The sequence below is a fragment of the Thunnus maccoyii genome, chromosome 9 (genome assembly GCF_910596095.1).
Source record: "Thunnus maccoyii chromosome 9, fThuMac1.1, whole genome shotgun sequence".
Lineage (NCBI taxonomy): Eukaryota > Metazoa > Chordata > Actinopteri > Scombriformes > Scombridae > Thunnus > Thunnus maccoyii.
In genome coordinates, this window is record NC_056541.1 from 2,386,949 (window position 1) to 2,395,930 (window position 8,982).

An 8,982-nucleotide genomic window follows, 5' to 3' on the forward strand; every position below is an offset into this window, starting at 1 on the left:
TTAATTTTGTGCAGTTTTTTCTTCTTTATTTCTCATTAACTTTCTATCAGAGGAGAATCTGTAAATGCTTTGTTGTATTTTCAGTTTCCTCTTTAGTCTCTTAAATGATGAAATATTTCACTTCTTGCTTATAATTTCAACACAGAAATTGTCTCATTAAAGTCAAAACGATGTAATTCAAAGGATTCAAAGGTTTTATTGTCATTATGCAGAAATAAACAAGTTATCAATGCAATGAAATGATCAGTTCACTATGTCTCTATCTGGTGCCTTCAATTACTTATTATTATTTAACATATATACTAGAAACTATGTTTAATAAAGTATTAAAACATATTAGTAGCAAATATATACAGACACACACATCATACCCACCACTCACTGTACTGTAATGTTCTTTCTTCCAACACACAACCAGACAGGTGAACAATCAATATGAGATATTAAACTGAAGTCAGTCTGACCACAAACTATCTTTAAAAATATCACAACTGTAAAATTATTCAGATGACACAACCATGAACAGAAATGTGGACAAAATAAAAACATCAAACAACAGCAACAAGCAGGTGTTGTGTGAAGCTCTCAGCCTCAGAGAGTGAAGTTACAGCTCCACCTGCTGGACATGGAGACACTATCAGACAATGACTTCCTGTACACAGACACCTCAAGACCAGAGTGTGGAAAAAGTTCTTTTAGAGCAGAGATGGAAGAAGTAGATCCTTTACTAAAGTAAAAGTATCAATACAGCAATGTAAAAATACTCCATTACAAGTAAAAGTCCTGCATGAAAAATCCTACAACAGTAAAAGTACATAAGTATTATGAGCTTGATGTAGTTAAAGTATTGCAGTAAAAGTACATAAGTATTATGAGCTTGATGTAGTTAAAGTATTGCAGTAAAAGTAGTGGTTTGGTCCCTCTGACTGATATATTATTATATATGACATCATTAGATTATTAATACTGAAGCATCAATAATGTTTTTATAAAGATAAATATACTGTTGGTATTCAGTAATTGTGTAGTTTAAACAGTTTTCATGAAAATATGTATTTTACTTGATTATAACAAAATTTCATCATTTTATATGTTCATTATTGATGTTTATAATCATATTTCAAATGTGTTGCAGGCTAATATTGGATGCAAAATAAGGTTCACGTTGGTAAAAATATTTATCATTTCTTCATCTTCACAGAGATGATTTGAATATTAAATCCATCCTGAACCATCTTAAAGTGTTTCACACTCTCAGTAATAGAAGCATGAACAGAACATGAGATGAAAACAGTCTGTTAGGTCCTGTTTACACCTGGTATTAACATGCGTCTCCACGTGCGTCCTGAGTGACCACATGTGATCCGATCTCACTTCCCTGCTCCATATGCAAAGAAACACGGACATCATTTCCGTTTTCAAAGACCAAATTTGTGATCTGATCACAAAATCCTCCTCTCCAACTGCTCCTGGTGATGTCACTCCCTCAGTGCTGTGAAACATTCTGCAATACACACTCATTATAAAATCACAGGAGGAGCAAGAAAAGACTTTAAAACTCACACTCTAATATCTCAAAAACAATAAAAGATAAAACAAACATGTAAATTCAAGATTTGTAGGTCAAAGTCTTGTGACTCATTCAAAGTTCAAATGAAGTTTGTATCTAAAACTATGTGGAAGCACAAATGTTCACAGTACACATTTCAATCAAACTTTGACCAGGTCATGTGGGTTAAAAGTCTTTACTTTTCTAAAAATAGACTTGATGAAAATTAGGAAATTAATTTGTTTTACACACAAACTCATCAAGAGTTTTCAATTTACTAATTGAAATTCAAGTGAATGGGCCCAAAACTTGCATAATTTTGATGACACAGGTGTGAGCAAGACAGACATGTCTCACCCTGCAGAAAATCCTCATCCTCACACCATTGAGATATGATGTTCCGCCATGACAGAGGAAGTTGCTATAACTTTATTGTAAATGCTCCAGTCTGCACCAAACTTTACATGTTTGATAAGAGTCCCGGCCTGAACACGTCTACATGACAATATTCCATCAGTGATGCAAACTGGCTGAATAGCACCCCCTAGGAAATTTCAGTAAAGCAGCCCCAGCAGCAGGCAAAATAGTGGACAAAGGAAGTGATGTTTATCTCCTTCTTGCATTGTCTGAAGACATCTACATGCCCGTAACAGAAGCCCTTCGATTGTGCCGCAGCCTGACATGCGCAGAGGCACGAGGGCCCATTCAATGATGCTTGCAGCTTTAATTATATAGTTGACTATTTTCGTTTTAAGAGGTTAGGTGGTTGTCCAGAAACTTAAGTTTACTTATTTCTCTCCTCCCTTTCACTCCCCTCAGCTACATTGTCAATTTCCCCCCTTCCCCTGGCTCACAGGTGTGTCTCATTTATCTCCTCTCCCTCTCCTGCACCACTCCCCTTCCCTGTACTTACAGGATGCAAAGCGCTGTACTGCTCTATCCACTCATCCCCTTTCTGCTACAATGTAACAAAAAAAGCAAAGTGTTCATCGTCTATAAACACATTTTTCATCATTTTGATTCATCTGATGAGCAGTTTAAATGATATTCATGCTTGTTTAATATTTACTGTGATATTGATGATTTGGATGCTGCAGAGAAAAAAGGCTGAATAACATTTAAACATTTCATTTCACTGATATTACAAACATCATGCTCTCCCTCATATTTTACGGAGCCCCTAAAGGGACATGGGGAAATTTTTTTTTTAGATATGTTTCTCGTGCGCATGAGAAAATTTCTAGTGCTCACGAGATACTACTTTTTCGTGCGCACGAGAAAGCATTGGATGCGCGCGCATGTTTTGTGGGAGATCCACTGCATTTGGTTTGAGGTCTGTGTGAAAATGCCAGTTCAGGAGTTAATTCAGCTGTATTTCGAACTAAGACTTCATTGTAAGGACATTGCTGCTTTGCTTGCAAGTCGTCATCGCTATGTTGTGTCTGAAAGACATTTAAAACGAATTTTGAAGGCATGTAGTCTGTTTCGGCGCAAGGGATACAGCCCTTTGGATCGTGTGGTTGATTTCATTCACTAACAGTTACAAACAAGTGGCCAGGTGTGTGGGTATAGGTGGATGTACACTAAATGCAAGGAGAATGGATTACACATCAAGAAAGAAGAGGTACGCTTAATTCTTAAAGAACTTGACCCAAGGGGTGTTGAACTCAGAGGAAGGAGGCGGCTCCATCGTCGAAACTATTTTGCAAAAGGGCCCAATTATATTTGGCACTTTGACTCTTATGACAAACTGAAACCATTTGGTATCTGTATAAACGGCTGTATTGACGGATTTTCCCAGAAAATTATCTGGATGAATGCATTTACGACCAGCAGTGACCCAAAAATCATTGGAGGCTACTATATGGAGGCAGTCCAGAAATTCGGTGGTTGTCCAAGAATTGTCAGAGGCGACTGGGGCACTGAAAATGTTAAAGTCAGAGACTTTCAGCATTTTCTCCGTCGTAACATTCATGACGGCTCTGATATTGACAGCTACATCGAAGGGGCAAGCACAGCAAATCAGCGCATAGAGAGTTGGTGGGGTTTCCTCAGAAAGGAATCAATGGAGTTCTACATCTCTCTGTTCACTGACCTGAAGGACCGTGGTTTGTTCGGCGGTACATATTTGGACCGAGGTCTAATTCAGTTCTGCTTTATGAGTATCATTCAGGTAAGCTATAATGCATTGTTATATCTATTTTCATCCTAAATTGAGGCCCACAAATGTTCGTTTTTTTTCTTTTAACATCCTCCCATGAGCGGACACTGGTTGTGAATATTAGGACTCGTGTCTCATCATGTCCATCTGTCTTCTTAATCACTGTCATCGGTGTCCTACAATAGCCTATTAATTCATTATCAGTGTTGGGGGGGTTAGTTAGGCCTAATTTAATTACAAAATAAACAAAATTGTAATCCGTTACATTACTGGAGAAAAATGTTTAGGCTTAGGCCTATTAATTTACAGTTACTTATGTAAAATTCATGATCAAGATTTTAGTTACATCTGAAAATTTTCAGCAAAAGCCTAAAGCTATTTTATTTTTGTTGCTTGGTGTATCTTCTTCTTGATCGCGTTTCTTCAAATAACTATAATCTGTCTTTACTTATCACTTGACTTCTAGATGTATTATGTTGAACGTTACCGCTGTGAAACAATCATAAAATTGATCTGATGATTTCTGTCTTCATTCGACAACAGCACGGTGGTGAAGTTAGTTTCAGGTTGAACTTTTGACAGCTGTTCGGATATTCATTGTGGGTTCAACAGTGTTAAATATTCACCCTGAAACTCACTTCACCAGTGTCCTGTAGTCTAATCTCTCTCAGCGGGTAGAGCTGTCTCCATACAGACACAGACATACAGAAGAAGAGTTGTGACAACTTCACTCATTTAACTATCGGCATGAAATAACGTCTCATCATATAATAGTGATTTTTCCCCCAGTACAAGCATAGTGGGCAGCAAACACTGTTTTTATATATTTATTTTTATTAATTTATTAAATTATTTATGCTGGTCCTACTTACTTAAGGAGCGCATGATGAGAATAACAAATTGCATATTAATTAACTTTTCTTTCTCTCTATACTATTTTTCCAGGATGAATTAGATGAGACCATCCATGTGTGGGATTCACATGTCATCAGACCATTAAAGAATGACAGGGTGCCCAGTGGTCGCCCCCGAATCATGTACATGTTCCCAGAACTCTACACAATTTATGACTGCATTTCCCCAGTGGACAGAGCTGATGCACAGTTGTGTCAGAATAACTGCACATTTCGACCAGCAGTGCCATGTGACACAGACATCTACAACATCTGCAACATTCTGATGGCAGAGTCACAGCTGCATCTTCCAGCTGATGCTTATCAAGCATTGGATTTGTACCTGCATTTGAGGAATGAGATAACATCCGCTCTCTAATTTGAGATGGATTATTATTCAGATTATTCAGGGGTACAACATGTGCACACTGACTACACTGGAACAGTGCTATGCCACAGACATTAAGAACATTTGCAGCAAAATTGAGGGGCAAAAAGGATTGATATGTCACTATATGCACACTGACTACAAAGAGAAACAACAAGGCAGGACATGAAAGAGGAACTGAATATTTATTTGAGAATATTATGCTCTTCGTAGTTAACTGTCAGTATATTTACCATATGAGGCTCAAAGAAAAACAGCCATTTGAAATGGTACTGTATGTGCATTGAACAGGTATTTCTTTGTTGAATGCTGACGAAAATGCTGAATGATGAACTTCATTCAGAATAACAATTGCATTGCAAAGATGTACATGAAAATGTAATAATTGTACAAAAAGGGACATTCACCTGTGAGAGCAGACCCTACTGACTTATCAAAATTATGAATCTTTAACCGTCTTGTGGAAAATTTCAATCTCAGTGTACTAACAAATTACAGAAAAATCATTTACAATAAGAAAATAAAAAATCAAAAAATGTCAACTGTTTCTGTTTTAATAAGAACAATAAATGAACAATGCTTCAAGGATTTAAATCTAAATAAATGTAAATCTGTAGAAACAGTTTTGCTTCAGACAAATGCCATAATAATCTCAGTGTAGAAGAGGGATGTGCAAGATCCTTTGCATTCACTACACAATATCCATTGTAAAGCAGTCACCAGACAAGACATTATCAAATTCTTTACGAAACTCAGGGTATGAGCTGTAGGTGTATGGTAACTCAAGAACTGCACCACATGTGTGTGCTACAGGCCTGCGACTTAAACCACACAATGCATTAAAAGTTACTTCGATTGTGTCTTTGCACAGCACAGTAGATCCTGTGCAGAAGCGTAAGAAGATCTCCAGTCTTCTTTGGTCGATGCTTCTCACATACCATAGCAGGTGGTTAAGAGCAGTCTGCTCTTGTGGATTTAGGCTTTCAGTTGATGGTTTTATCATCTGGGCCACTTTCTTGTTAGTTGGCCTCTTAGATTCATAGAGCTCCATTATGTTGTCTTTGGTTATGAGTGTTGGCATAGCATTGTGAACACTGGAGTGGAAACAGTCAATTATGAACTTTGGCTCTTGAAGAAGAGCTTTGTGTGCCATTGTTAAAATGGCAGCCCGTAAGTTGTCTTTAGGGGGCAGGCAGTGTGAGCCCATTCTTGAGAAGACATCGAGTAAGTCCTCCTCAACAGTTTCATCAATGTTGCCCTGTAGTGCTTTTTCAAGCGATGCACGCTCATTCTCTGAAAGAAATCTGGCAAATGACATCATCAAGAGTTCTTCATCCACTGAGCTAACTCCTTGACAACAGGCAAGAACAAAGGCTGGTGACAGTCTGATTGGTAGGATTTTGTGGTCTAAGTATCCTTTCAACCACACTCTTCCCAGAGCTTGCCATTTCTTCTCAGAATAGTCTGGTCGTAGTCTGGGTACTTGTTCATCTTCCCCCTCACACTGGTCCAAGAAATGGTCCCAGAATGCGGAGTACGCCTCTCTTGACACACCATCACTGTCCATAGCTTTCTCATTTGTAAACTCCATTCTTAGACTAGCATTCAGCACTTTTGGATCCATGAAGACATTAAGGACATCATCAACTATGTTTACTCGTCTTAATTTCAAAAGGAGGATTTCTTTGTCAAATGGATCTGGTGATGCTGGAAGACAGCTTGATGATACAGGTCCATCATTGAATGTAGAGTGCTGCAAGATATTTTAAAAAGGTAATTAGGTGTGATTATTGATTGATTAATCACTTAGTGAACAGAAAAAGAATCAAAGATCTTGACAATCAATATATCAATTAGCATGCAAAAATGGTGATAATGTTGTGGTTTTAGATTTGCTGCTTTTCTATTTCATACTATGATGCATGAAATTGGAAATTGGTTTTGGAATGTTTGGATGAAAAATGAATTTAAAAACATGAGCTTGGGGTGAGAGAACTTGGGATGGTAATGTTACAGTTCTTGTACATTTTATAGACAGAATAATGAATAAGAAAAACTCTTTAAAGTAATTGACAATGGCACTAATAATTTTACAGTACTGTTAGAACTTAGTTCTACATTGTACCTGCATGCTGCTCAAGTCATGTGGATTCCAGGGAAGGGTGGTGTCTTGATTATCACTATCATCACCAGCAATGGGTCCAAAGTTCACTTCAAAGTCCTCAAGAGATTGTTGAATGGCAGGAGCAAGAGGGGAATCTGAGACATCACTTAACAACTGGTCTGCATCTTGATTTGGCACAGGCTTTAAACAGTCATCTTCAGATCCATGACTCCCATCTTAACTGCAGTTAAAATTTAAGATGGATTTACAACTTGCAACAAAATTGTGGTCTCTTAAAGGCCATTTCTGTGTCCTCATAGACTTCACCTGTCTATGTGTCACCACTACAGGAAACTATAACTTTTGATTAATCAATTTTGGTTTGAATTTTAAAGAATACTGAACATTTTGGTACAAAAAAATCTTCAGACAATACAAGTTCTGTACTGTATAGCACAGACTGGGTCCATAAAAATGCAATACCGGGGCTTACTTTTTCATGGTTTTTCTGCATTGAGCCACTGGGAGCTAGATCTAAATCAGGGGAGCTCTCTGGATGATCCACTTGATGACGTCTCCTGGTCTTGTTCCTCAAGGATCGTGTCTTCATTGTCCTAGCCTATAAAAAAGTCAGCAAATCAGCAAATTATGGGCTTATACAGACTTGACATAGAGTTAAGACAATAGATTTATCCTAAAAAATAACTGACATCTGTGAATGTACAGGTCACATTGAATAAGAGCACAGGTAGGAAAGCTAAGGTGAAACTTATTAAATTGGCTACTCTTTGAGAACAATAAATATGTATCAAATGCATATCTTTTTACAGCATACATCATACTCAGCATATGAGACAGGTGTGGTATACAACCACACCAACCATAAAGGAAGTCATTAATTCTACTTATAGTGCAGCATTTTCACTCACAATCTGCGCCGTTTTAAAACCATAGCAATAAACAACCAATCAATATAAATTAAATATCTACAGTAGCCTATGTATTGATACCACAAATGTGGCAGAAGATAAATTACCTTCATTGGCCTCTTATGTGTTGGCTCGAAGTCTGATGATTCATCTGAGAGGAGTATAATGTCTTTAGCCTTGGTTGTTGCGTAGATGCGCAGCATTCGTAGTTTAGTCTGTTCGTACAGCTTGCCCACCGTGACTTCATGGGGCACAGAATTGTGACTGTAATCACAAATGTCAAACTTGAAGTCTTCCATTGGTCCTTTGGATGAATGCCCATTTGGAAAAAACAAGCCTTTGCCTGTCTCCACCAGTTCACCCATAGTCACTGATTTCTGGACCAACAGATTCCGTGGTCCTCCTCCTTTTCTTGTTCTGACCTGGTGATAAGTTCCGCTCTCAAAGTGGAGCCATCCCATTTCAAGCCGCCGGGTGACTTTGGCTGCATGTTTATTGCCAATACCGGGGCCTTGTGTGTCACTGTTAGCAGGAGTTCTTAATCTGTCTCTTAATTTCTGCATGAGAGAGGACTTCACTGTGTCTACTCCTCCCGACTCTTCGTTTGTCACAGTTCTTTGACGACAAAATGCTCTGAGCGCAAGTCGGTCCCCATATCTTACGATATACTGGCTTAACTCCTCATCTGTCATAACACCTATGACGTTGATGTCGATCTGTAAAATGCAAGGCAAACGTTTGCAAAATTACACTGCCTACAGAAAGCTAGCAACATTAAATGTAGGCTATTGCTTACTTTATGTGAAAGTTAACAATTATCCTCACCTTGTCATCTTTTAGTTGGTTGATGACACTATCAGGTATATTCCGCCTTTTCAGGAACGAGAATAAATCTACTTCTGCTGCCATCCTTTGTGCTTGTCTTGGAGGCTGAATCACAGCAAGCACAACTCCTATT